This window comes from Sorex araneus, chromosome 9 (assembly GCF_027595985.1).
Source record: "Sorex araneus isolate mSorAra2 chromosome 9, mSorAra2.pri, whole genome shotgun sequence".
In the NCBI taxonomy this organism is placed as follows: Eukaryota; Metazoa; Chordata; class Mammalia; order Eulipotyphla; family Soricidae; genus Sorex; species Sorex araneus.
The window spans coordinates 27,534,470-27,561,860 of NC_073310.1; the positions used below are offsets into that span (position 1 = coordinate 27,534,470).

The following is a 27,391-nucleotide window of genomic DNA, read 5'->3' on the forward strand; positions in this document are numbered from 1 at the left end:
TCAATTGATAACAGTTCTTAACTTCCATCCACTTCTTAGCCTTTTGTGAAGGACAGACAGTTCATTCTTCCAAAATAAATAGTACATGCAGGTTATAACTTAAACTTGTTAATCACGGGAATATACGGAAGATTAGGACAGACAAATATCAACTATTAAAATTAGAAATAACAAGTAAATCCCTTAGTTAAGAACCATGCTTCTTATAATAAATACAAAGGTCCACTTTTTTTTCAGTGGTGCTGACAATTTAATATACATCTATGTGCATCTGCCTATATCCATATATTTATATGTAACTTATATATCTATGTTTTGGGATTGGAGCCATAGCACAGTGGGTATGGCATTTTCCTTGCATGTGGCTGACCCGGGTTCGATTCCTCCGTCCCTCTCAGAGAGCCTGGCAAGCTACTGAGAGTATCCCGCCCACATGGCAGAGCCTGGCAAGCTACCTGTGGAATATTTGATATGCCAAAAATAGTAACAAGTCTCACAATGGAGACGTTACTGGTGCCCGCTCGAGCAATCGATGAACAAAAGGACGACAATGCTACGGTGCTATATCTATGTTTATATATACTTATCCCTATGTGATGTATAGTATGTATATATTAAAAATCTGTGAGCTTATGCATGAGTTGCTATCTTTATTTTTGGGATAAGTTTGCAGAAGACTTCTGTTTACAATATTCTCTTTTTTTCTTAACATTTGAAATTACTAACACAGCCTAATTTTCTGTTCTAAGCAGAAAAACAATTCAGTATTTAAAAAGATAAAGATCAGGGATGTGGCTCAGGTAGAGTGCACACCTCACATGTGTGAGGTCCTGGGTTCATCTCAGCATTTCAAACAAAACAAAACAACTAGAATTTAAAAGAAAAAACTTTGATGAGAATTAAGGACCCTGTTCCCTATTGCGTATGTAAGAAACAACAATGGAGGAACTTTTGGTTTAACACTTTAGTTTGTTGTAGAGATGATCTCATAAAATTAATTTTTTACTATTTAATATTTTAATGCAATGGTGTAATAAAAAGGTTTTGGTTTTGGTTTGGGGGTTACACCTGACTCATGGTTTATTCCTCTCTATACTCAGGAATCACTCAACATATGCAGTGCCAGATCTAATTGGGGGTTGCCTCATGCAAGATAAGCACCTTAACCTCAATATTATCTCTTCAGCCCCTTGAGTTTTAAGTATAGGTATAAATATTTAAGAAAATTTAAATCATTATCAAGGGCCAGAGATGAAGAATAGTGGGTAAGGTGCTTTGCCTTGCTTGGAGTCTACCCCAGTTCTGTCCCCAGCACCAAATATGGTCCTCCAACAAATCCCCCGACCAATGCTTAGAGTAAGCTCTAAGAACTGATGGATGTGGTCCATTCCTCCACTTTCCTTCCAACCCCAAGCATTCTATCTCCAAACAGAGTTAAATAATGTCTTAGAGCTCCAACATATGAAATTGGGGCAGGGTGATCAGTTCTATTCATAACATAGTATTGGTGATATGAGAGACACACTTAAGTGACTGGGATAGGGCAGGCAGATCCCTTCTTGAGCAGTTTTAGGAGCAGTGTCAAGGTAGACTTCATCAAAAAGGTCAAATCTAAGTAAGGACATAAAGAAGATAGAGAAGTCACCTATGTGGCTATCTGGAGAAAAAGCATTTCAGGCAGAGAAAGCAGCTTGTACCAAGGCTTAAAGGAAAAAACATTTTTGAAATATTTGGTGAATAATAAAGAAGCCAGTATGCTTGCAGAGATGGAAACGAAGATGTAACAGAATTTAAATGTCTGCATAGTCATGCAATTATTGTTCTTTTGGGGAATAAATAATGTGAAATTACACATCTGTGCATTTAAAACATTGATTTTTATCATTTTAAACTGGAATGTAATTTTTAGGGTCAAATTTATCTGGAGAGCTTCCCATTTACAAAGTTTTCAAGTATATGATATAAACATAAATAAGAGCTTAGTTTTATGTGTTTGTTACTTTTTATTCTTCTACTGCATGCACTTAATCACCATTTTTGTTTTCAATTGAAGTCTTTAAAACTAAATTTTATTTCCTATGTATATTACTATCTCTGTTCTAAGATGCTCTTGAACAAAATCAATGATTTAGTTACTCAGTTAAAAACACTTAGTGACTCAGATATATAGAGAGAATAATAATCCAAATTACATTACTTTGTCTTTTTTACAAATAAATTAAATTCTTGAGGACCATTTGAATGCCATTGTCATATAAAAACTATTTAATTCTCTTCGGTTTTGAACTAATTATGATAATCTTATCTTCTATTTAGGAGAAAGAGAAACTAGCTTGTTACTTAACATTAATGTCATGTGGTCAAAAAAGTCATTTTTAAAATTAGTGGGGAAAAGTAGATGTGTTAATAGTAGTTCTGAATACTAGGTAAAGTCATTCAAAAACCAAGTTTGGTTTCCTTTTCCTCTGTGAGTACAGGGAAATTCTCAGAATATCTTTATCATCTAGCACAGTTTATAACACGTAATAGGTTTTAATTTATAGATTTGTTCAATGAACAATGATTTATTTTCTTAGGGTATCCCTTTCCAACTTTTTAAGACTTTAGCATATTTTAACTTGTAGTTGTCCATTAATGGAGTATTTAGACTTTTAAAAGTAACACAAATTGGGCGACCTCTGCCCAAAGGTCTAAACTGTAAAAGACTGAACATCAGACAACAGTGGGGACATATTTTTAAGTGAGGCATTTCTCCTAAAAACTGCTCACCAGACAATTATTTGCTTCGCTTGTTATTGCATCAGAATGGAGTTTGAAGTATTAAAGTTGCATTTGGTGTACAGTCTTAGGAGATAGTGTCCTAAATGAATTCCTGTACAAAAATGTCTAGTGGATTGTTGTTGATTACAACTTTATTGTTTTAACAATTTCAGGTATGGAACTCAGAGCCACACTTGTGCAATGCCCATTTTCACTCCCCAGTCCCCTGGAGTTGTTTACACTATAGCAATTTCTTTCAATTGATAGATTTGCTTATCTTTTTTTTTTTTGGTAATACTTGAATCCTAGATCCACAAACCTCATAGTTCAGTTTTCTTTTCAACACCTCTAACATTCCCTGGATAGGTCTTTCAGGGACTGGGTGGTGAAGAGCAGGTTTCTCAAAATTATAAGCAGCCATCTGCAATCTATCAGCCACCTGAGGGACCTAGTGGTCAATGATGTAGCTTGCTTAAAAACAAAATTCACTTGTGTAAAAATGAATGGTTTTAGTAGCTTTGTACAAGGATGCATGAATCAGATAATATCCGATCAATCAGAAAATAGCATCCAGGAGATACACAAAGGGAGGCAGAAAGGTGGAGGAATAATGAAATTACAACACCAACAACTGAATTGGGAGACCAGAGAGATAGTACAATGGGTAGGACATTTGCCTTGCATGAAGCTGACCTTGGCTCAATTTCTGACATTTCATGTGGTACTACAAGAATCATCAGGAGTAATTCCTGAGCATTGTTGGGTGTGGCCCCTAAACAAAATCAAAATCAACCCCTGAAATGGTTGAAGTCACCTTTAGAGGATGGCAGAGTCTATTAGGCAGGTTACCCCCCTAGGGCTGGCCAAATGACTTTCGATAAACTGACTTAAGATTGCATTTCTGAGATAGGCCAAAGTGTCTCAGTAACAAGTCATTTGTAATGGGACTTCTAAGACATTTTGGTTCTCTTTGATTGATTGCCTCCTGAACAGGACTTAAGGGAGTTCCGGACTCCCAGAAAATCTCAGCAAAATGAATGGTACAGTGCAATGCTAGTACTTGTTGGGGATCCCCTAGGCCCAATACCCACCCACTCACCCCCTACACACATGCACACATACACACACTGTGTTAAGCATACTCATGGATGCTCACTGGGCCTCCCTCCAGAGCCACATTCTGCAATGCTAGGGAGGTGGTGATATAGAAGTTATGACCACAAGTCTCTGCGTTTATCCACAGTTCCCTGGTTCTTCAGTGTTTTAAAGAATTAAAATAATGAATACTGAAGATGCTCAGATGCAGAGTTGGAAAAAGGGAAAAATTGAAAAGTAGAAGAGACAGAAACTCCAGCCCTGGAGGAACTTAGTATAGACTAAGTGTGGCTCATTTTATTTTTCGCTTACAACACTATCATTAATGGTTTCTCACAGCCTAATTCCTACTGTCTTTATGTTACTTATCAAATAATAATATTTTTATAAATAATGGGAGGGTTTTATAAACCTGGCTAGTTTAGCCTTTTAGATGATATACTTGGCCATTTACCTAGGTGTTGGCAATTATCTCTTAGTTTCCTGTGAGTTTAAGGTCCTGGGCAGAATCTATGATTTTGGGAAATCGCTAAACTTCCCTTTCCAGAAAGTACCCAGGACTTTGCAGGAATGTTTCAAATGTAGGATGGGGGCAACTAAAATGGAGCTGCACAGCAGCTGGTAAAGGGAAACTGAGGCGTCCTCTTGTTTAGTGTCAAGAAGTGGGGAAGTAAGCAGAAGACAGGTTGTTCTTGCGCCTTATCCCCAGTACTATCTCTCCAACCCACTTTGTCTTATTTTTAACAAACCAAAACATAACTATTTTAGACCTGTTGTTTTATTTGTAACAAACGGAAATATCTTTCTACTTAACTCCTGGCGCCCATCCCGCGGAGGTGCTACTATTTTAAGGCCGATAACAGCCTGGGCTAAATAAACAGGTGAATTAACTCGAATACACACATTGAATTAACTCCACAACGGCTTCCTAAATTTTTGTACGTTTTCTGAATGAAGCTACAACAACCTTTGCAAAAATGGTTTTTCCAATCCTCAGGGAAAAGCTCGCGGGCTTCTCATGGGCTAATCCCCTTCCCTTCTCCAATCCCTTCCCAATATATTGCTTTTATCTTCATCTTCTGGATCCACATGTGGGAGGGGGTTAGGAGGAGAGTCTCTGCTGAATGGTGGAGGAGGATGCTGAGCACGTGTTACACGCCTTTCAGTGCTCCCTCCGCCGAAGGGGAGCAGATCGCATCTTGGCACCTGGCTTAATGGCAAGGATGCCCGGGTGCCCAGCGTACCGTGCTCAACCACCAACCCCACGGTCCTAGAGCCCCACGGTTCGGCCCGCCTCCCTCCCTCGCCGATTGGCTCGGCCGCAGCACGCGTCACGCCTGCGACGCCCGCGCTGGCTTCCCGGCGGCGGGCGGGGCTTCGGCCGGCCGCGACTGGGCGCGCGCGCATGCGCAGGGAGCGGGTCCGGCTCCGGACGCTGGGAGGGAGGAGGCGGTGATCCCGGTTTCCTGGGTTACCTGAGGGGGCGGGGGGTGGGGAGTTCTGGGCGACAACGGCGGAGCCTACGACTCGGGATTCTCCCGGTGTGGCGGCAGTGCGCGGCGGCCACCGACCAGGTAAAGGCGGCTGGTGGGGACTGACGCTTTCAAAGACGGCTTGGGCTCGGGGATCCTGTCAGTGGTCTCGGGAAAGAGGAGGGTCAGGGGTGGTGGCAGCGAGCCGCGGCGGGGGGCCGCGGGGCGCCGGGGGACTGAGCCCCGCGCGCCGGCCCGGGGCTTCCTCTCCCGCGCTCCCGGGCGCGGGCCAGTGTCCGCGCGGCGCTGGGGCCGTCGGTGACAGCCCGCGGAGGCACGGGCGGGAGCTCCGCCCGGCCCCTCCGGACCTTCGCGGCCGCCTCGCGGCCACCCGCCACCAACTTTATTTCCCGGCGCGCCAGGGGCGGAGGTCGAGCCGGCTGGCGGCGATTTGCCGCTCTTGGGTGGTCGTGACTGCCGGGCGCCGTAGCTCCCCCTCCACGTCGCCGGGCCCAGACGGCCGGTGGACGGCGGGAGTGACGGTGGCACCGCCACCTCCCTCCCCAACACCCCCCCCTCCCGCCCCGAAGGTCGCTTTTTGTGTTTTTTTTTTTTTTTTTGCGGGGAGGGACAGGGGGGGCGGTTTGCCCACCTACCGTCCCCGTGAGCCTTGGAGGTCCTAAATGTGTCTTTGGCTGTGACACCGTCCCCACCCCAGGGGGAGACACTCTACGGGCTGGGGCTTCCGAGCCATCTGCTGTCAGTCCCAGGCATCCTCGGCCGAGATGCCCTTTCGCTTCTGTTGGGATTAAGGCCGGTGGGAAACGACCCAGGAAATGACCCGGGCGCCACAGTCGGGAGGCCAGCGGGCTGTTGAGCAGCGGAGGGATTAGCTCAGGGACGCCTTAGCAGACGCTTCCCAGCCCCAGATTCTTATCGGGTTCTGCAAAACAAAACATTCTCTCTCCGCTCAGCCTACTGTACATGTCCAGGGGCTGCACTTGGTAATTGATGAGGGTTTTTTTTTTTTTTTTGGGGGGGGGGGGGTTTGGTTGTTGTTGTTTAAGCGGAATTTTTTTTTTTTTTCCAGGGAGTTGATTTCTGTGTCGGCTATGTCCAAGTTCTATTCCTTCAGACCCATGTGTCCTTACGTAATGAGTTTAGGTTGCATTTTCCAGGGGTTTGTTTGCTCGCTTGATCCGGACACCCTGAATGGGACTGCCCTCCCACCCCTATCACTATTCGTAGCTGTTCTGCTGTGTTCCTTTAAATTTCCACACCCAGAAACCTTATGCTAATAAAGATGTTGACTCTGGGTTCTTGGCTTCTAGGTGTAGTTAATGAACATGGGGTTATCTGTTTTAAAAAGTTTTGCAAGTAGCCTGTAATTTTTTTTTTCCTGTTCGCTCTTTGCAGTCATCTGAATTGTTAGGGCAGTGATTGGAGAAGAGGGAGTAATAAGGAGAAAGTTAATTATTACAGAGTTAAAATTACATGATAGCAATTTGTAAACTATTTTACAAACTATTTGTAAACTATAGATATAGATATATTTAATTAACAGCACCTGCTATATGTTAGCGAATTTTCCAAGCAGATAAATACACCCTCCATTGAGCTTCGTTCTAGTGGGGGATGGAGGGTAAAGGTCCTCAGGTAATAAAATATGTGCCGTGTCAGATACTATTAGGGGCTCTAGAGAAAAAAAGCAGTGATGAGGCAGATCGGAAATGGGGAAGAGAGGGTTGTTACTTTAACTAAAGGCTAGGGAATTCCTTCCTTAGAAGATGTCATCTGAGATCCCAAACCAGAAGGATGTAAGAGGGTAATGTGCAATCCGCTGAGGAAAGGGGGTGGAGCAAAGGGAGCAGCACTTGCAAAGCTTGAAGGCACGAGTGTATTGGGCATGTCTGTGGACAGCTGAGAGACTGACTTGCCTGTGATGATGCAAACAAAGAATAGACGAGAATTCAGGAAAGTAGGAATGGGAAATCAGATTGAATTAGGCCCTGTAAGGATTTGCTTCCGTTTTGAAAGGGGGACACATTCCTTGGGAAAAAAAGGGAATTATAATCAGATTTGCCTTTTAAAAGCGCCGCTCTGGTGACTGTCTACTCTAGAAAATAGATTTAGTGGGAAAGTCTGGGCAGGTAAGGAGCAGAAGCAGGAATACCAGCTCAACTACTCTTGCCATAATCCAGGCCAGAGATGATATAGTTTTGATCAGAACGGAAGTGAAGTGTTTGAGTTCTGAATAAATTGGAGTAGCGTCAACAAGAGACTTAAAGTATGCCAGAATTTTTGTCTTGAGCAAGTAGAGAAATGGATAGAGAAGTACAGAGATTAGGATTATGATATATTTGCTTTGTTTTGGGGTCACATTGGTTGTATACAAAGCTTAGTCCTGGCTGTGTGCTCAAACATTATTCCTGAGAGGTGTAGGGGGACCACATGGGGTGCAGGTGATCGAACTGCTGTGTGCATGGCAAACACACTAAATATGATACTATTTATCTGGCCCCAAGAGAGATTTAGTTTATGAGACAGTTTGAAGGGAGGCTAGGTACTGGCTAGGAGAAAAAATTAAACATCCTAGAGAATAGTAGCAGTACACTTTTGTGACTTTATAGTGAGCACTCTTTTTACATGGTCTTACAATTATAGGAATTTAATATTTTCTTCTATAAACTTCTCATTTTTTTAGAAGTTAAACCAAACTAGTCATTATTCTTTATTCTTTTTACCAGATGTAGTTCTTTTTATTTGCTTGCACACGGAGCATCTGTTTCAGTTGTAGATAAGGCTATGTAACCCAGAATTTCTAAGTACCTTTTTAGTTTGTTGTTCTGTTTAGCTTAAATACCTTCATTTGACTAATCTCTTTTTGAATAATACTTAGGTGCCCGGTTTAAATTCAAGTTTAAGACAATTTTTTTTTTGTAGGGGCAATATTCAGGGATATTCAGTCCTGGTGTTACTTTGAGGGGCATGTGGCATTAGGGATTACATTCATGGCTTTGCACCTGCTAGGCACGTGCTGCTACTTAGTGTATTCCCAGCTCTCAGATCAAGAGTTCTTTTAAGCCCCAGAAACCTTGTTGCTAAAGGTGGGTTCACTTTTCCATTTGTGAAATCATTATGTAAATGACTTATATGTTTATTTCATTACTAATAATGCTGGGATTAGCCTAATTCTTCTGTTTTATGAATGAAGACTTGGAATACATAGGTTTATAAGGGCCAAAAAATGTTTCCTTCTGCCCCTTGAGCTTGTTTGGCTGACTGGCCTAATAAACAAATTGACATTAATCAGATTAATAGGAGAAAAATAAACTTAATTTTGTAGTGATGAAAGCCCAAAGATGGGCGATTCAGTGGTAATTCTGGTAGTTGTGTACTTTGTTGAGCTAAGGAATAGGATAGGGGCCTGCCATTTCAAAAATGAGGGTAATGTATGTGAGGTTAAGAAGAACAGAGATTGGGTAATTAGATGTTTGCCATGTCATGTGATAGCTATTTTTAAAATACCTCTTATAGGTTTGCTTTTCAAGCCCACAGTTATCATTTGAACATGTATCTCATGCTTGTCTCTGTGTTTCTTTGCTTGCCTATTTCCACTCTGGCGAAGCCCATTTTCTCTCTTGAACATACACTTTTCCTTTTTTCCTCCCCTCACATCTTTCTAAATAAGTTTCAATAAAAGCTATCTTGCTTTGTCAAAAAAAAAAGTAAGTTATCTCTTAATAGCGTTTTAATGTATATATATATATATATATGTAAATTCAAGGAGAAGGAAAAGTTTTCCTTTAGACTATTTGAGTTCCAAATAATCCACATATGAAAGTGGTCCATGTTCTGCTTCTCCTCTGTGTTAATGGAGGTCTTTTAAATTAGATTAAGCATTATTTAGAACAGTAGAACTATTTGACCTGTAGGATGTATCAAAAATACCTCAGGCTCATAGAATTTAAATTATTTCCCTTACAATAAGAGCCCAGTAGTAAGTTAATTTTTAATCCATTTTATTTTATTTAATTTTTTATGTTTTATTAGTGAATCACCATGAGGTACAGTCACAAACATATGAACTTTCATGTTTGCATTTCAGTCATACAGTGATCATTTCCCTATCCCTCCACCAGTGCTCCTTCTCCTCCACCAGTGTTCCCAGTATCCCTCCCACTACCCCACCCCATTCCCCACCACCCCACCCTGTCTCTGAGGCAGAGCATTCCCTTTTGTTCTCTCTCCTTTTGGGTGTTATAGTTTGCAATGAGTGGCCATCATGTTCGGTCTATAGTCTACTTTCAAGCCGAATCTTTCAACCCGAATGGGTCCTCCCAACTTCTTCCACTTGGTGTTCCTTTCTCTATCTCATCTGCTTTTCCCTGAGCATGTGAGGCCAGTTTCCAAGCTGTGGGGCAGACCTTCTGGCTCTTATCTTTACTACACTTGGGTGTTAGTCTCCCATTCTGTTACTTTATATTCCACAGATGAGTGTGATCTTTCTGTCTGTCTCTCTCTTTCTGACTTATTTCACTTAACATGATACTTTTCATGTCTATCCACTTATATGCAAATTTCATGACTTCATCTTTTCTAACAGCTGCATAGTTTTCTGTTGTGTAGATGTACCAAAGTTTCTTTAACCAGTGATCAGTTTGTGGGCACTCCGGTTTTTTTCCAGATTTTGGCTATTGTAAACTGTGCTGCAATGAACATACAAATGCAGATGTCATTTCTACTATACCTTTTTGCCTCTCCGGGATATATTCCCAGGAGTGGTATTACTGGGTCAAATGGGAACTCAATTTCTAATTTTTTGAGAGTAGTTCATATGGTTTTCCAAAAGGGCTAAGGCAGTAGGCATTCCCATCAGCAGTGAAGGAGAGTCCCTTTCTCCCCACACCCGTGCCAACAGTAAGTTAATTTTTAAAATAGACTTTAAAAAATGAACATATATCCTGAAAATATTTAAAACTGTTAGATTAGAGGCTGTGCTCTGAGCTCTGTGATCAGGGGTGAACCCTGATAGTGCTTAGGGAACCAAATGTGATGTTGGGGACCAAATAGGTGTCTGTTATGTGCAAAGCAAGAGCCTGATCTCCTGTGCTGTCTCTCTGACCCCAGGAATAATTATGGATTTCAAATTTAGAATATGTATATATGACTTTTTAAAATTGCAATTTAAAATCTTTAAAAAATTATTTTAATAAATAACAAAAGTGTTATTGATAATGATTTTATACATAAAAATTCCAGCACTCTCCCAGAGTGTTCATCTCCCTCTACCATCATCCCAGTGTCTACCACTCTTCATCTCTCTTTTCTTTCCTATGGTGAGCTGCCTACTGGAAACCAGTTCTCAGTTTTGGTTTCCTTTGTGCATCTGTTGTATCTCTGCCCTATTTATTTATATCCCACATAGAAGTGAGATCATCCTATGTCTCTCCTCTCCTAACTTCACCCAGTATGATACTCTACAGATTAACCCAAGTACTGCAAATGTCATGATTTCGACTTTTCTTATAGCTGAGTAGTGTACCATTATCTATATGAACCATAGCTTTTTTTATTCAGTCATTTGCTCCTGGATGCTGTGGCTATTGTGAATAATGCTTCAATGAACAGAGAAGAATTATTCACAATATGTCTTTTCTGCATAGAGTTTTGGGATCCTTGAAATAGATGCCAAGAAGTGAGATTGCTGGGTCACATGGAAGTTCAATTCCTATATTTTTGAGAAGTGTTCATGTTATTTTCTCTAAAGGGCTGGATCTTATGCTGGACTTTATTTTCTCCCATTGGCTCATACGTGACAGTGCTCAGGGCTTACTCCTGGCTCTGTGCTTAGGAATCACCACTGGCTGGTTCAGGGGTTTGATCGGTGTTGGGGATTGAACCTGAGTTGGCTGCATGCAAAGGCAAGTGTCCTACCCACTATACTATTGCTTTGGGCCCATACTTTTTAAAGTGAAGTTCCCCAATTTACATTTATATAGATGTTCAGCTATATACATTGAATATCTAGATGCTTGATTCCTAGAATAATAATAGACCAGATTGCCAGACAGATGAATCATTATTTGTGATTAGAAAAGAAAGCACCAATTACTAAACCCCAGAACTGATTGTTTTTTTATTTCTTTTTTTTTTTAAATTTATTTATTTTTAACTAGAGAGTCACCGTGAGGGTACAGTTACAGATTTATACACTTTTGTGCTTATACTTCCCTCATACAAAGTTCGGGAACCCATCCCTTCACCAGTGCCCATTCTCCACCACCCGTAAACCCAGCGTCCCTCCCACCCTCCCCAATCCCAAAATTTCTTTTTTTTTGAGCCACATCTGGCATGCTCAGAGCTCGCCCTGGATCTCCACTCAGGGAGGTGGGGGAAGTCATGTGGTGTTGAACTGGGGTCTGCTGCATGCATGTTACCCTTATGCAAGGCAAGCTCCTTCCTCTCTGTACTATCCAATCCTGAAGAACTGTTTTCCTGAGAACAAATCATATTTCACTAATCTTCATGACCACTCTCCCAAAGAAAAAATATTAATCTATGTAAGTGTACACATTTTATAATATGCATTCCCACTTATGCACTTCACTGTCACTGTATCACTGTCATCCCGTTGCTCATTGATTTGCTTGAGTGGGCACCAGTATAACGTCTCCATTGTAAGACTTGTTGTTACTATTTTTGGCATATCGAATATGCCACGGGTAGCTTGCCAGGCTCTGCCATGTGGGGGAGATACTTTCGGTAGCTTGCTGGGCCTTCCAAGAGGGGCAGAGGAATTGAACCCGGGTCAGCCATGTGCAAGGCAAATGCCCTAAAAGGGAAAAAGGAAATTGTAGTATTGTAATTGGAAAAGGGACTCACCAGGGACAAGGGATCAAGTTACTAAATAGCGATAAATATTTAAGAAACCAATTTAGCACTTTAAATCTTGACATTACAAATGTAGAAAGAGGTGAGTCAGGTGCAGCTTCTGCAGCAGTTGTTATCTCCCCATAACAGTGCAGATAGCAAATTGTTAAGATTGAACCTGGATATTGAAAGAGAAAAATATGATGGAGAACTTACCTGGAGGGGTTTGGGGACAGGGATAATGAGAAGTCAAGGAATTGAGAATGGTAATAAGGTTTCTAATTATAGGACTGAATCCTAACTATACACTGTAACAAAAATGGCCAACCAAGATATGACCAATTAACTGTGGAGTATGAAGGGATGAAGACTTACCAAGACTATCAGTAACCTGTATGATTCATGAAAGTAAAAACTACTATAGGTGGAAAATAGGCATATGTGTTATGAAAGTCCTAAGTTTAAGAGCTTCAAGTTGGAATAGTTGTAGGTGATGATAAGAACTCCTTATATCCTTATAACTAATGGATGATAGTTGGTAACCAAGTTTAACAGTGCTAATTATAATTGCAACAATAGTGATATTATTAAAAGATACAAATTATTTAACACTGAGTGCTAGTTGCTTTTGCTTTTCGTATAAAATGAGTTTCATTGGTTATTCATACTTATATTTCAATGATACTGTGAGGTGTATAGAGATGAGGAACTAAGATTCAATGAGATTGAATAATTTTCCCAGGCATTCAGCTAGGAAATACGTGAGTCTTTTCTTAAAGCTTTTATGTCAAACTACTAAGACATGCTAGCTTTTTATAAAATAGGGACCATTAACAAAGAAAGAAGCAAAAAGGGCTCTAAGTGAGTATGTTGGGATTAGTTGTTCTTTATAAATAATGAAACCCCCAGAATGAAAAACTTGTATGGAGGAAGGACAGGAGTTATCTGACAGAGTTCTCCTGTCATTAACTACTCTAGGACAGCATACATAAACAGGAGTTGTCTGACAGAGTTTTCCTGTCATTAACAACTACTCTAGGACAGCATACATAACCCAGGATAGTTCTGGACAAATTGAGATGTTTAGTCTTACTAGTGATTAGTGATAGGCAACTGGAGGAGCTATTTCCTTGAAGAGGGGTTGTGGATATTGACAATGGATTGAGCCTTAAATTCTATTTAGCTGAGATGATTCTTTCTAGACCCATGATACTGCCTTGAAATGTTTTGGATACACCTTATTACATAAAGGTTTGGAAATTTGAAGTTCCAGGTTCATCTCTAGAAGGATATTTAGAAGCCATTAACAGAGAGGTGTTATTTGAAACCTTAGAAATGGATGCGATCACCTAAAGAGAATCCAAAGGAAGAAGTGAGGAGAGAATCTTTTGGCACACTAAGGAGCTAACAAAGAGACTTGAGACTGAGACCTTGATCAGGGCCAGAGAGATACAGCTCAGAAGGAGAGCGTCTGCTTTGCTGGCATGAAGTCATGACTTCAGTCTCTGGCACCACCCCACATGCTGAATGCAATTCTTGACAGTTTGATGGCACTGCTGTTTGTTCTGGCTGCACACCCAAGTGTGTGATCTCCAGCGCAACACAACTAAATGTGCTCAAAGCTAAATTGTGTGACCCCAGGTGAGTTCTGCCACACCAAGCATGTGAGCATTGCACTCAAATGTGTGTGACCTCTAGTCATTGCAACAAAGGGAAAGAAGGTGGTAGTAGTGGTGGCGGTGGGGAGGGGGGTAGGATATGAATGCTTTATATTTCCATATGCTTCATATTCTTAAGAGAGGTCAAATAAGATAAGAACTGGAACACATCCACTAGGTTGGATTTTGCATTTACAAAATTATTGTTGCTCTTGGCCCCAGCAGTTTCAGCAATTCGGGCAAAGGCCAGATTGCTGTGCAGAAAGAGGCGAGGTGAGAAGACGACTTCTACCTCTTTCATAGTTCAAAGAAGAGGTGTCAATAGGAATTTAAAAACATTCTTTTGAACAGTGAAGATGCAAATGGAGAAGAGGTTAAAAATTAAAAGTAAGCCAGAAGTCATACCAATTTCTCATTATAATGTCTTAATTTTGTTGTCATTGAAAGGGAGAAAGTGAGAGGAAGATTTTAAATTTAGTAAAATAAACTATTCTCTTTCCGAAGCTGGAAAGGGGGTAGGATGTATTTATTGAAAATATATACTTAATTTGGATGAAATATTACAAAGACATATCTACAATGTAAACCAATTCTAGGATTCTACTTTTTTTTCTCTACTTTTAAGCTCATGTTTTGGAATATTTTTCCCATCTTTTACCCCCCCCCCCAAGATTGTGATGTGTTTGATATTTTGTGATAATTTGTCCTTAACTGATTTTTTTAAAATTAAGGCACCTTAATTTACAAAGTTATTTATAGCTGAGTTTTAGGTGTACATTATTTAGTGTCAACTTCCCTCTGCCATTGTCTCCAGGTGCTCTCCCATTCCAAGGCACTTTGTTTATTTGGGAGGGTGCCTTTCTAGGTGGTGCTCAGGGCTTTCTCCTGGCTCTCTCTGTGCTCAAGGATCAAAACTTATGATGGGCTCGGAGGATTACCCAGATTAGCTGCATGCTCTCTCTCTCTCTCTCTCTCTCTCTCTCTCTCTCTCTCTCTCTCTCTCTCTCTCTCTCTCTCTCTCTCTCTCTCCCCTCCCTCCCTCCCTCTCCCTTTCTCTCTCTCTCTCTCTCCCTCTCTCTCTCTCTCTCTCTCTCTCTCTCTCTCTCCCTCCCCCTCCCTTTCTCTCTCTCTCTCTCTCTCTTTTGTCTTTTTGGGTCACACCCAGCAATGCACTGGGGTTACTCCTGGCTCTTCTTCACTCAGGAATTACTCCTGGTGGTGCTCTGGGGACCATAGGGGATGCTGGGAATTGAACTCAGGTTGGCTGCATGCAAGGCAAATGCTCTACCCACTGTACTATCACTCCAGTCCTATCTTTTTAAAAAGTTAATTGTGTATGTTAGAAATATTTTCTGATTAAATATAATTAAATTTTGTAGTGGTGATGTTTGATTCTTGGCTGAATTTACCTTTTTTTTTTCTTAGTAATTTATATTAGTTTACAGTAAGTAAAACTACACTACATACATGTTTTAGCATAATTTTAAATGGCAATGATAATATTTTCCTTTTTCTCTTTTCTTTAAAGTTTCCCTGATCAGGGGTCAAGGTCAGGGCTCAATCACAGAGTCTGCTTAGCATGCAAGAGTCCCTGGGTTTGATCACTCCCATCTAAATGGATATGGTCACATGATTCACTACAGTAGAATTAATTTTAGTTCTGTAGCATCACTTGTCTTTGTTCCTTTGATGTGAGATTAATAATCATAATTGCATATGTATTATTTCAGCAGTGTAATTGTATGGAGTTTGGATGAGTATGAAAACAATGGTAAAGAAGATTTCCTCTCTAATTGTAATTCTGCTGCATATTTGAAAGGACAACAAAACACATTTATCAGTTCATAAAATGCATTCATTGTTATTACTTCTGGGTACTCATTCATTGAAGTGCAAAATTCGGTGTGTGTTGGCCAATAGTTAAAGGAGGTTCTACTGGAATAACTTGTAGAACAGCTGCTTTTATCCATCAGCTTATTCTTACATAACTTTTTAAATATTTGCTTGTGTTAATTTTACCGGATCGTCAATGCATTATGGCTTAGAGTTTATTAAAGATTAAAATCATTTGCCATTTTCTGGATTTCCTCTTAGTGATGTTTCTAAAGATACTGGTGCTGATAGCTGTTCTAAATTTTTTTTTCTGTTAGCCTTCTTAAATATTTTGGAGAATAGTTCAAAAATTATAATTTTGCACTATTAAAATGTTATTTTTAATGACTTATTTGTAAAAGATCAGATTCTAATAATTTTCACAAAAGCTGATTATGCACAATTTAGAGAAACATTTATAATATGTAGTTTTAATCTTTTTTTTTTTTTGCTTATAATTTTGCACTATTAAAATGTTATTTTTAATGACTTATTTGTAAAAGATCAGATTCTAATAATTTTCACAAAAGCTGATTATGCACAATTTAGAGAAACATTTATAATATGTAGTTTTAATCTTTTTTTTTTTTTTTGCTTTTTGGGTCACACCCGACGATGTACAGGGGTCACTCCTGGCTCATGCACTCAGGAATTACCCCTGGCGGTGGATATGGGATGCTGGGATTCGAACCTGGGTCGGCTATGTGCAAGGCAAACGCCCTACCCACTGTGCTATCACTCCAGCCCATGTGTAGTTTAACTTGATCCTGATGTTTACTATATTTCTTAATGTTTATAGTCCTAAGATATTTATTTTTTAATACGTATGTATTTAAAACTGATACAACCTTCAAAAGTAGAAATCATCTAATTTTGTTTTGCTTTTTAAATTTATGTAAGGATGGGATAAAAAAAGTTAAGGTCTTTACTTAAAGACTTAAGAGAGTAGCACTGTAGGACTGTAGCACTGACATCCTGTTGTTCATCGATTTGCTCGAGCAGGCACCAGTAATATCTCCATTGTAAGACTTGTTGTTACTGTTTTTGGCATATCGAATATGTATGAGGTAAAACAAAACCGTAGTCTCTTGACTTTTATTTAGGGCTGGAGTGATAGTAAGTAGGTAGAGTGCTTGCCTTGTTTGTAGTTGACCCAGGTTGAATTCCCAGCACCCCAAATTGGTACCCCAAACCCCACCAGGATTGCAGTGAGTGCAAAGCCAAGAATAAACAGTGAGCACTGCTGGATGTAAGTCTCCCACCCTCCAAAAAAAGTCTCTTAACTTTCCATCTGTTGTTCCTCCTGCTATATCAGTAACTTCTTGAACATTTTAATGCATTTTTGATCAAGTAAACCTGTAGCCCAAAGATGCCTTATACATAGAGGAAACTAGTGTTTGGTTTTGTAATGGAAAAAAAAAACAAACCCAAACCAAAAAAAAAAAAGCACGTCTACATTTAGATCACAGTGATATATGATATCCATTGCGCTATGCGGAAAAAAAAATTGTAGGTTGAATTTGAAATGTGTTTACTCAGAGTAAATATATATTGCCTTTGTTGTTTTTGTTCTCTATTCCTCCAGTCCCTATGAATGCTGGGTATTCATCTTTATGAATGGTTAGAGAGCTGCAGGTTAAGCAGCTGAATCTCAATTTGATTTCACTATTATCTTTCTTAATGTGAAGTATTTATATTAATAAACACTTTTGTCTATGATTTACTGCCTCAACTAGTGTATTTCTTCGAAGGGAAGCAAGTTTTCATTGTAAGAATTTTGAATAAGAGGAAACTTGATTTGTCTATACTTTAGAACTTGTAAATATCTATTCAGTATTTCTAAAAGATGTTATTCAGTTCTTTACCACGTGAAAAATATGTTAAAGACTACTGACCATTATGGTGTTACAGATATTATTTTGATTTTTTTTGTTCTTAAAATAAGACTAAGCTGTGCTTTTGGTTCCTAGAAGATATAAAAACCCATCATGATGACAACACACCTTGAAGAACTCTGAAATGATACTCAGAATTATATTTAATGTCAGAAGAATAAACACTCAAGATTTAAAGCTTATTCTTTTGTCTTTAAGAAAAAAAAATTGCTAAGATATTTTGGTGTCACTTAGTTCCCCTCACTCCATGTCACCGTTTTGTATTTGTTGTGGAAAGGAGGAAAGACTCCTATAGCTGTGAAAAGAATTCCTAAAGAATTTTTTTTTTTTTTTGCTTTTTGGGTCACACTTGGCGATGCCCAGGGTTACTCCTGGCTCTACACTCAGGAATCACCTCTGGTGGTGCTCAGGGGACCATATGGGATGCTGGGAATCAAACCCGGGTGGGCCGCGTGCAAGGCAAGTGCCCTACCTGCTGTGCTATTGCTCCAGACCCAAGAATTTGAATATTAAGTGTTTAAAATTTTTTTCATAAGTTTTTTTAATGTTTTTACTTTTTTATTGAATCACTGTGAGATAGACCCTTACAAAGCTGTTCATGATTAGATTTCAGTCATACAATATCGCAACACCCATCCCTCCACCAGTGCACATTTCCCAGCATACCAGTTTCCCCAAGTTCCTTCCCATCACCCCTCATCTCCTGCCTGCCTCTATGGCAGACGCTTTTCTTTTTCTCTCCCTCTCTCCTTCTCTTTCCCTCCATCTCTCCCTCTCCCTCTCTGTTCCTCTCTCTCTCTGTCTCTGTGTGTGTGTGTCCCTCTCCTTTTGGGTATTGTGTATCAATTTGCAATATTGATACTGAAAAGTTATCAGGAATATACCTTTACCTACTTTTTAACACTCGGATCTGTCCAGCGTGATAGTTCCCTGCTGTTATTGTCATATTAGTCTCTTCTCTATCTTACCTACCCTCAGCCCCACACAGACTTCTTGTATATATATATTTTTATGTATACCATAAGTGAATACTGTCATTCTATATCTGTCTCTCTTTTTTTGACTCATTTCACTCAGCATGTCTATCCACTTATAGGCAGATTTCATTACTTCATTTTTTCTAACAGCTGCACAGTATTCCATTGTATAGATGTCCCATAGTTTCCTTATTCATTCATTTGTTATTGGGCACTCAGGTTGTTTCCAGATTCTGGATATGGTGAATAGTGCTGTAATGAACAAAGGAATGCAGATGGTGTTTGTGCTGTGTGTTTTTGGGCTCCCAAGGTGTATTCCCAGGAATGATATTGCTGGTCCAAATGAGATCTTAATTTCTAGTTTTTTAAGAAACGTCCATATTGTTTTCCAAAAAGGCTGGACCAGTTGGCATTCCCACCAACAGTGAAGGAGAGTCCCTTTCTCCTCACATCCACACTAGCACTGGTTGCTCTTGTTCTTTTAGATGTGTGCCATCTCTGTGGTGTGAGATGATATCTCATTGTTTTGATCTGCATCTCCCTAATGATTAGTGATGAAGAGCATTTTTTTTTCTTTTTGGGTCACTCTTGGCATGATCAGGGGTTACTCCTGGCTCATCTCATGTACTCAGGAATTACTCCTGGCGGTGCTTGGGGGACCATATGGGATGCTGGGAATTAAACTGGGTTGGCCAAGTGCAAGGCAAATGCCCTACCCATTATGCTATAGCTCCAGCCCCTGAAGAGCATTTTTTCATGTGTCTTTTGGCCATTCGAATTTCTTCTTTGAGAAAGTTTCTGTTCATTTCATTGCCCCATTTTCTGAGGGGATTGGATGTTTTTTTTCTTGTTCAGCCAGTGCCTTGTACATCTTATCAGAAGGATAAGGATGAATATCCTTTCCCATTCTGTAGACTGTCTTTGTATCCTGTTCACTTTTTTTTTTTGAGGTGTAAAAGCTTTTACAATTTTTTTTTTAAATCAAAATTTGCTTTCTTTCTTTTTTAAAATCTCCCGCTTTATTTTCTTTTTATTGTTGTGATACTGCGATTGCACATGCTAGGTGTTGTGGTGGCTGCCACGGGTCATCGTGCTCATGGGATAGAGAGCGGGGGTGCACTTCTGGCCATAGTTTTCACACAGTTGTGGTACTTGCCGGGAGTCACACGCTCTAGTATTACACACACTGCAGTGCTTGTGCACACTCTGCTGGGCATAATCGGAGTATAATATAGTGTAATCGGAGAGTGCAAGGGAATGTGTCTGCCCCAGAGGCAGGGGTGGGGGGCAGGGGAAATGGGAGGGGTATGGGAGGGATACTGGGAACATCGGTGGTGGAGAACAGGCACTGGTGGAGGGATAGGTACTTGATCCTTGTATGACTGAAACATAAGCATGAAAGTTTGTAAGTCTGTAACTGTAGCTCAGGTGATTCATTAAAAAATAAAAAATTAATTAAAAAATATATAATTGGACTTGAAAAGAAACAGTGTAATGTTTACAATGTGGTGAGTCCTAAATTAGAGGCATATAGAAAAGTAATTGGTGGTGATTTCTGTGCTAGCTACAACATGCTCTTAAAAATGTGAAATACATTGAAAAAGGGAAAAATGAAGGAATAAAGGGGTAGCATGAGAGATGTACTGAGAGATTAGAAAGGATAGATGGTAGAGGGAATTACACAATAATAATGAACAATTCCTTGTTCCCTAGGAACTGCAATATCATTTCTAATTTTAAGGACTATAAATGACATTTTTAGCATTTGTAGAATTGGAATTGGATGGAAGATAGACAGAATGACTAAGAGGTTAATATTGCAAATGAGAGAAAAATGGACCGAGAAAGCATTTGGGTAAGGGAGAAAGATGATACTCAATTATAATAGTAATAGCTAGTAATTATCTTTCTGCAATCTTCAGTGCTCTGTACTATGCATCTTATTTTATTTAATTTTTAATGTTTATAACAACTTTAGATGCCATTTAGAATTACATTGTGTAGATAAGAAACTAGGACAAAGGAATTCAAGTACCTAAGGTCGTAGCATTAGTGAGTAGTAGATGCAGTGATGAACCAGCAAGCTATCAGGAGGAAGAATTAACTAAGCTTCATATTATGTGCTGTTTTGTTTTCTCTTCTCAGTGAAATAACCTTTCTGCTCATGGCAGTTGCTTCTTATGGATAGAAGACATTCCCTGAAATAGGAATAAGGAAGAGCTAGCTAGTTTCTTAGAGAGAAGAGCCAATGTTTGGAGAAAATAAATTTGAATACAAAATACAGAGAAATTTCTTGTATCTAAATTCTGCCTCTAACATCTAAAAACTCTGTGATTTTGAGCAACTGTGTAACCTCACTATAGTTTCCAGAATATGACAAAGAGGGATAATGATTATATTTGGGAGATTATTATGATGATTATTACTGATTGCTGACAATAGTGCCTGGTGTGTAGTAGTCATCATTGTAGTTGTTAGCTGCATCATTATCATTATTCCATAAGAATATAGACATCTATTTGGAAATAGATGTCTATATAAAAAATTTCAGCACACTTCTGCCAGCTGGGATGTAAAGACATGAGATTATTTACCTCAGTGATCAAGTTCCTTTCAAATACAGCCTCACAGGGCTGGAACAATGGTACTGTGAGTAGGGCACTTGCCTTGTACACGGCAGACCTGGGTTCAGTCCCTCTCTCTCCATGTGGTCCCTGGGTCCCCCAGGAGTGATGATTGAGCACAGAGCCAGGAGTAGGCCCTGTGCACCACTGTGTGTGACCACTCCCTCCACAGCCTAAATGATAGTGGTCAAGTGCAGCCCCACTATTCACTACTGTCTCAGAATTTTCATTTTTTATGTTCAAGATCAAACAGGTTGCCCTATTTGTTTTAGGAAATGAACTGCTTGCTGAAGGAATTTTACATTTGAAGCATTTTGGTGTGGCTTTCTCTGAATTTCCTTTGAAGTTCTACCTTGTTGCAATCTCCTTATTTTCTATTTTTGTCATAGTAAGGATGACAGGATGATCTCTCCTTTGGGCCCGCAGTCTCCTTTTTTCCTATTTTTGTCATAGGAAGAACCAGGATGAGCTCTCCTTTGGGACAGTTACAGGTTCCAAAGGAACAGCTACAGAGTGACATCCTGAGCCTAGGAAAGTGGAGGGAAGTATGCAGTGTTGTTTATCCATTCCCTGAAATATAAAATAGTATTGTACACTTTCTGGTTTTCCTACCCCTCCCCCCAACCAGCTGTTCTTTTTCAATTTGAGTTTTCCTTATTTGAACAGCTTATATGATTGCAAACAAATTGAAAATGCTTCATTGAACCTTTGTATGTTGACTCAGCCTAAATGATTAAGAATAAAAGTAGGAATGGTACAACCAGGTTTCCCTCCCCACTGCCCCCGCTGCATTTTCTAGTTAAGAATTACTGACTTTTTCCACTCTATGAAGTCTTAATTCTCTCTTGAGCATGTATTTCTCTATCTCTCACATCTTTAAGTTAATTTCATTCAATAAAAAGTCTTGATTTCATTGAAAAAAATTATAATGTTACATTTTTAATGTGGAACATCTAGTTCAGAGCTTGGCAGCTTTATGTTCCAATTCTAGTAGAGCTGAAGGTGTTACTTATTACTGAAATAAAAGTCCTTCTAGAAGGAATAGCATTTTTTTTCAGGTGGGTTACTTTCATTGTATAAATGGAAAATGTGGAACATATGAAAAACAGATTATAGAACTTGATGTGGTGGATGTTTAGATTACATGTGGTAGTGCTTAGGGCCTACTCCTGACTCTGCTCAGGCACAATACTTGGTACCAGGGCTGGAACTAGTGTCGGCTGCATACAGGGCAAGTACTTTAAACTCTGTGATTCGCATTTCACTCTCCAGCCCTCTGACATTTCAGATTCCAAGAAGTATGTATAAAAACAAAGCCCATTTAAAAATATTTTTTAAAAGTTTTAGGGGTGAGGTGCATATGCTGCCTGAGCCCCTGTGCTGCTTGTGTCCACGTGGCCAAGTACATGTGGTCCCCAAGCACATGTATCACCCGCATCTCCTCTCTCGAGATGTGTACCTTCATGCTTTCATGTCTAATGCTGGGGTGTTTGTAGGGCTCTCTCCACCCTTGGAGAAGCCCATGTTCTCTTTTGAGCACGTTACTCTCTCTCTCTACTATCTTGTGCACCAAAAGCATAAGGTAGTAGATTAATTATTAATAATTAATAATAATTAAACACTAATAATACAGTTGTAAGCACACTGCCCAACAATAAACAACAATCAAAATATGTTAAATAATACTACACAGTTGCCTAAAAACCTCCTAATTACAACAGTTTTCTTAAAATAACCACTGGAAAGAAACAACTCTTTCAGAGTATTATATGCCAAAAAAGAGAAGGGTAGGAATCATAGGATTACTGTGAGGACTAAACAAAATTAGAGAATAATAAATATTTTACAAATTCTGTTGAATCGGACTCAGCTATGATCAGAAGCATTCTTCTTGAAAATATAGATTTGTAAAAGACAAGAAAACAAAACCAAAAAAAAAGACTTTAGAAAATCCTACTTTCATTTTCATTTTCATTCTTCCTTGAAAATTAATCATTATTAAGCAGAACATCAACAGTTCTTCAGTTTTGTGAGGAAAGGCTGCAGAGAGCTTTTTCTCCACCTGATGGCACTCTCTGTTGTAACATTTTCAGCTAGTGCTGAACAGTAAATGAACTGTAACTTTTATCAAGAATGTTTGCTGACATTTTATTTAGCACTGTCACTGTCATCATCCCATTGTTCATCAATTTGCTCGAGTGGGCATCAGTAACGTGTCCATTGTGAGACTTGTTACTGTTTTTGGCATATCAAATACGCCACGGGTAGCTTGCCAGGCTCTGCTGTTTGGGGGTGATACTCTCGGTAGCTTGCCGGGCTCTCCGAGAGGGGTGGAGGAATCAAACCCGGATCGGCGGCATACAAGGCAAACGTCCTATTTATTTTTTTAGATTAATTTAAATTAAAATCTCTAATTTACAAAGTTGTTAATTGTACAGTTGCTTCAAGCATTTGTTGTTTCAACACCACCAGTATGACCTTTTCTCCACGAATATCGCCAGTTTCACTCTCAGTCCCAAATGCCCCCTTTGGCACATAACAAATTTAGTTTATATACTTCTTCCAGTAAAACTTTAGAAATGGCAAATAGAATGGTCATAAAGTAAATCATTAAGAACCAATTTGTGATTACTATATAATTTTGACCTTTGTAAATAAGAAAGTTAAAACCATTTAATAGAATATAAGAAAATGCCTATTTTCATTTATATATATGTTTTCAATTCTGGAATCTAAAGTATATTGCATTAAATTTTATTTTATACTTGGGTGTCATTATGGTAATGTCTCACCTGTTATTAGTGTTAATATATTTTGGAGTTTACATGAATATGTAAGGCCTACATATGTAAATTTTCTCCCTGCCCTTTTATAAACACTGTGGTTTACAAAGTTGTTTTGATGATTTGTTACAAGCATTTAATATTTGAACTCCAATACCACCACCTTTATACCTTTCCTCCAACACTGACTCCCAATTTCCCCAACCACCCCTTAAGCCTGCTCCTATAGCAGCCCCTCAGTAATTTATTCCATATTGTTATCAATAACTTGCTAACAGAATTATTTAAAAAATGCTTAAGAATGTTATTGAAAATTGTTTTATCTTACCATGGAGTCATTAAGTCTTTATATGAGAGATTACTAAAATATTGTTACAGATTAAGTCTTCTGTGTTTTTGTTTTCTTAATTGAGACTAGTTTACCTTCTACCTTACATCTCATCCAATCTGGTGTGCTACTACTTACTGGTTTATCAGTGTTGTTAGAGATTGAAATGTCATGGCTGTATGTTCCAGAAAGTCCAGAATTTCTAAGGGAGTGGTATAACTGGAGTTAAATTTTTAACTGAGCAGCAGCTTTCGTATGTGGACATAACTGCCTTATGTGGACATAACATGGCTTCAGGAAGTACAGGAAGGTGGGGGAAGGTAGCCCCTCCATACTCCCTACTCGAGAAAACTTGGAGACTTCAATCACAAAACCTGCATACAAGAATTTTTAAGCAGATTAACTTCTGGGTGAGGCTGGGTCCTGAGTGTAGTTACCAAGGTGAGGGCAGCGATTTGGAGTGTGGAAGCACGCAGCTGTCAGAGCACTGTGTTGACATTTTATGATCTCAGACAATACCCATTGCAGGGACTGGAGTCATAGTACAGAAAGTGTTTGCCTTGCAGATGACCAACCTGGCTTTGATCCTGGCACCCCATATGTTTACCTGCACCTCACCAGGAGTGATCGTTGAACACTGTTGGGTTTTGCCAAAAAAAAAAAATGCCCATAGTAGCTCCAACAAATAGACATTTTATGAGAAAGAAACCGAACTTAATAGCACTCTGTAGTTAGATTCTCCTGTAACTGTTAGATTCCTCAGTCTACTACCATTGTTTTCACCACTGCTTTGGTACTATTTGACTCTTTAGAATAGATTCTGAATTAGTGAAAATAGAAGGAGTAAGTACATTAGTAAAATTAAAAAATTGAAAATGTAATAAATGGTGATTGAATAAATGAATGCATTAATTAATTAGTGAAAAAGGAACTGGATCACAGTGGTCTTGTTCTTTTTCATACTCTGCATATCTGGAGGAAAATTACTAACCTAGGGAGCTCTTCTTGCACATTTTTGAGCTTGAGATTTCATCTTTAATGGTAAATATGGTGTCAGTGATAAAAGTGACTAAAAGTCATGGTTTTCATTCTCTACTGAGTTCTCAGTGCACTAGAAAATTATTTATCTTTAGTCACTATTTTCTCTAGCTTATTTTCTTCTCATTTTGCATTTTGATATGAAACTTACTTTTATTTTCTCAGGCACTTGGACTTTCTTTCTGACCTCATTTATTGTCTCCCAAGTACCGCCGTGGGGTCACTCCTGAGCACAGGACCAGAAATAGACCCCTGAACACCACCAGGTATATGACTCAAAATTCCAAACAAAACAAATGAACCGAATAGAACGAATAAATGAAATTTCACAGCATCTGTTTTCTTTCTTCTCTGGTATTAGGGATGATTTCCAGAGACTGACAAAAATGAAATTAAGCATAATAGATGAAGAGAAATTAAGCTCAAGATTAGAGAGGAGATTGTACTAGGCTTTCTGGCTGTCTAGGTGAATTCACATCTCAGATTCAGATTCTGAGAAAATGTGTTAGTCATTGCTGAACTCTGGAAGTCATTGCGGAAATAATGATGGACTTGAAAATTTTTATATTATTGCAGACTAGTTCCTAAAGTTACTATTTTGGGGAAAATAGGGTTTTTGTCACACTTGGCTCTGCTCAAGGCTCTGTTGTTATCAGGGAGCATGACTCTTTGTCATGCTCAGGGACCATATGTGTGTGTGTGAGGGGGAATCAAACCAAGGACAGGCTGCGTGAAAGGCAAGCACCTTATCCTCAGTACTATTTCTTTAGCCTCCTGAATTTCTAAAATTATAAAAGGAATACAGACTCCATAGGCTTTAGGGAGCTTTACACAAAGGGCTCTAGCAATAATTAAAATTTAAAAAATATTTATAGAAGAAAAGATAAGAGCAATATAGTTCACAGAGGTTCTCTAAGAACAATTTATTCCATATAATTCAGGTTCCCATTTTGACTGCAATACTATTTGGAGAATGCTGAAGTTATCATATGTCTAGATTTTCATAAGTTTTTTGATGTCTATGTCATCCTTATGTTCTTGAGGACATGTTAGAGAATTAGACTATATTATAGGCAGAGTAACTGAACACCAGAACTCATTTATTATTACTTCTTGGCAGCCTGCTGGGAAATCTCTTATAAACGAGCAGTTTGTTGTTGTTTCAATTTTATATCACTTACCAGGTTTTTTAAAATCTAATCTTATTGATCATTGGTTTATAATGCTATATTATTTCAGGAGTATAGCTCTTAGACCTCTCTCTGTGTATCTTAACCATGCTTATTACCAAAGTTTCGACTTCATCACGTAATTAAAATGACCGTTTCTCCCCATTCCTTGCACCTCCCTTTCCTTCTGGTAATCACAGTGTTTCCCACAGTATAAGATTTGTTTTCCTTGTGTTTGGCGGTTTGTTGGCTTTGCTTATTTAAATTTCACATGTGAAAGAAACTGTCTGCTAATTGCCTTTGACTTCGTGATTTATTTTCCTTAGCATAGGCTCCTCAACTTCCATTCACATTCTCATAAAAGACATAACTTCATCTCTTTTATTAGTTGAGTAGTAGTCCATTGAATATATACACCATAACTTCTTTATTGTGGTGTATAATCATTTTTTTATTTTTGGGTAAAGGAACAGTTCCAACATAGCATTTTCTCTGTTCACTATTTTAAATATTTAATTCCAACCTTTTACTGTGAATTGGTCTCAGTAATCTGAGTTTTTTAATATTCACAGATAACCAGATCCTGCTTTTTAAATATAGTTTATCTTTGGATTGGTGAATTACAACCACTCATACATAGAGTGATTACTTTTCCTCAAGTTCTGATTTTGCCTGGTCTTTCTGGATAATTTTATCAGTTTCTTCACCTTTTCTTCTAAGTATCTCTGCTCCAGAATTTTTTTTTTTATGATTACCATGAGGTTTGAAACTATCTTTATATGATAGTCTTGGGGGGAGAGGGGGTGCCACTGATAGTAACTCATTATTGTTTTGGGTTTGATTCTTT

General features: G+C 39.0%; 1 protein-coding gene across 3 annotated transcripts in view; it reads left to right on the forward strand.

Moving 5' to 3' along the window:
* Window positions 1–5,355: 5,355 nt before the first annotated feature.
* LYST (lysosomal trafficking regulator) overlaps window positions 5,356–27,391 on the forward strand; it is a 193,302-nt gene continuing 171,266 nt past the window's right edge. For 2 of the 3 annotated variants that reach the window (XM_004620365.2, XM_055146687.1), the window contains exon 1: window positions 5,356–5,429. The gene's annotated coding sequence lies outside the window, so the exon portion shown is untranslated. Of the gene's footprint in view, window positions 5,430–25,540; window positions 25,642–27,391 lie in introns of all 3 variants that reach the window. The other variant, XM_055146685.1, reaches the window with a different exon arrangement.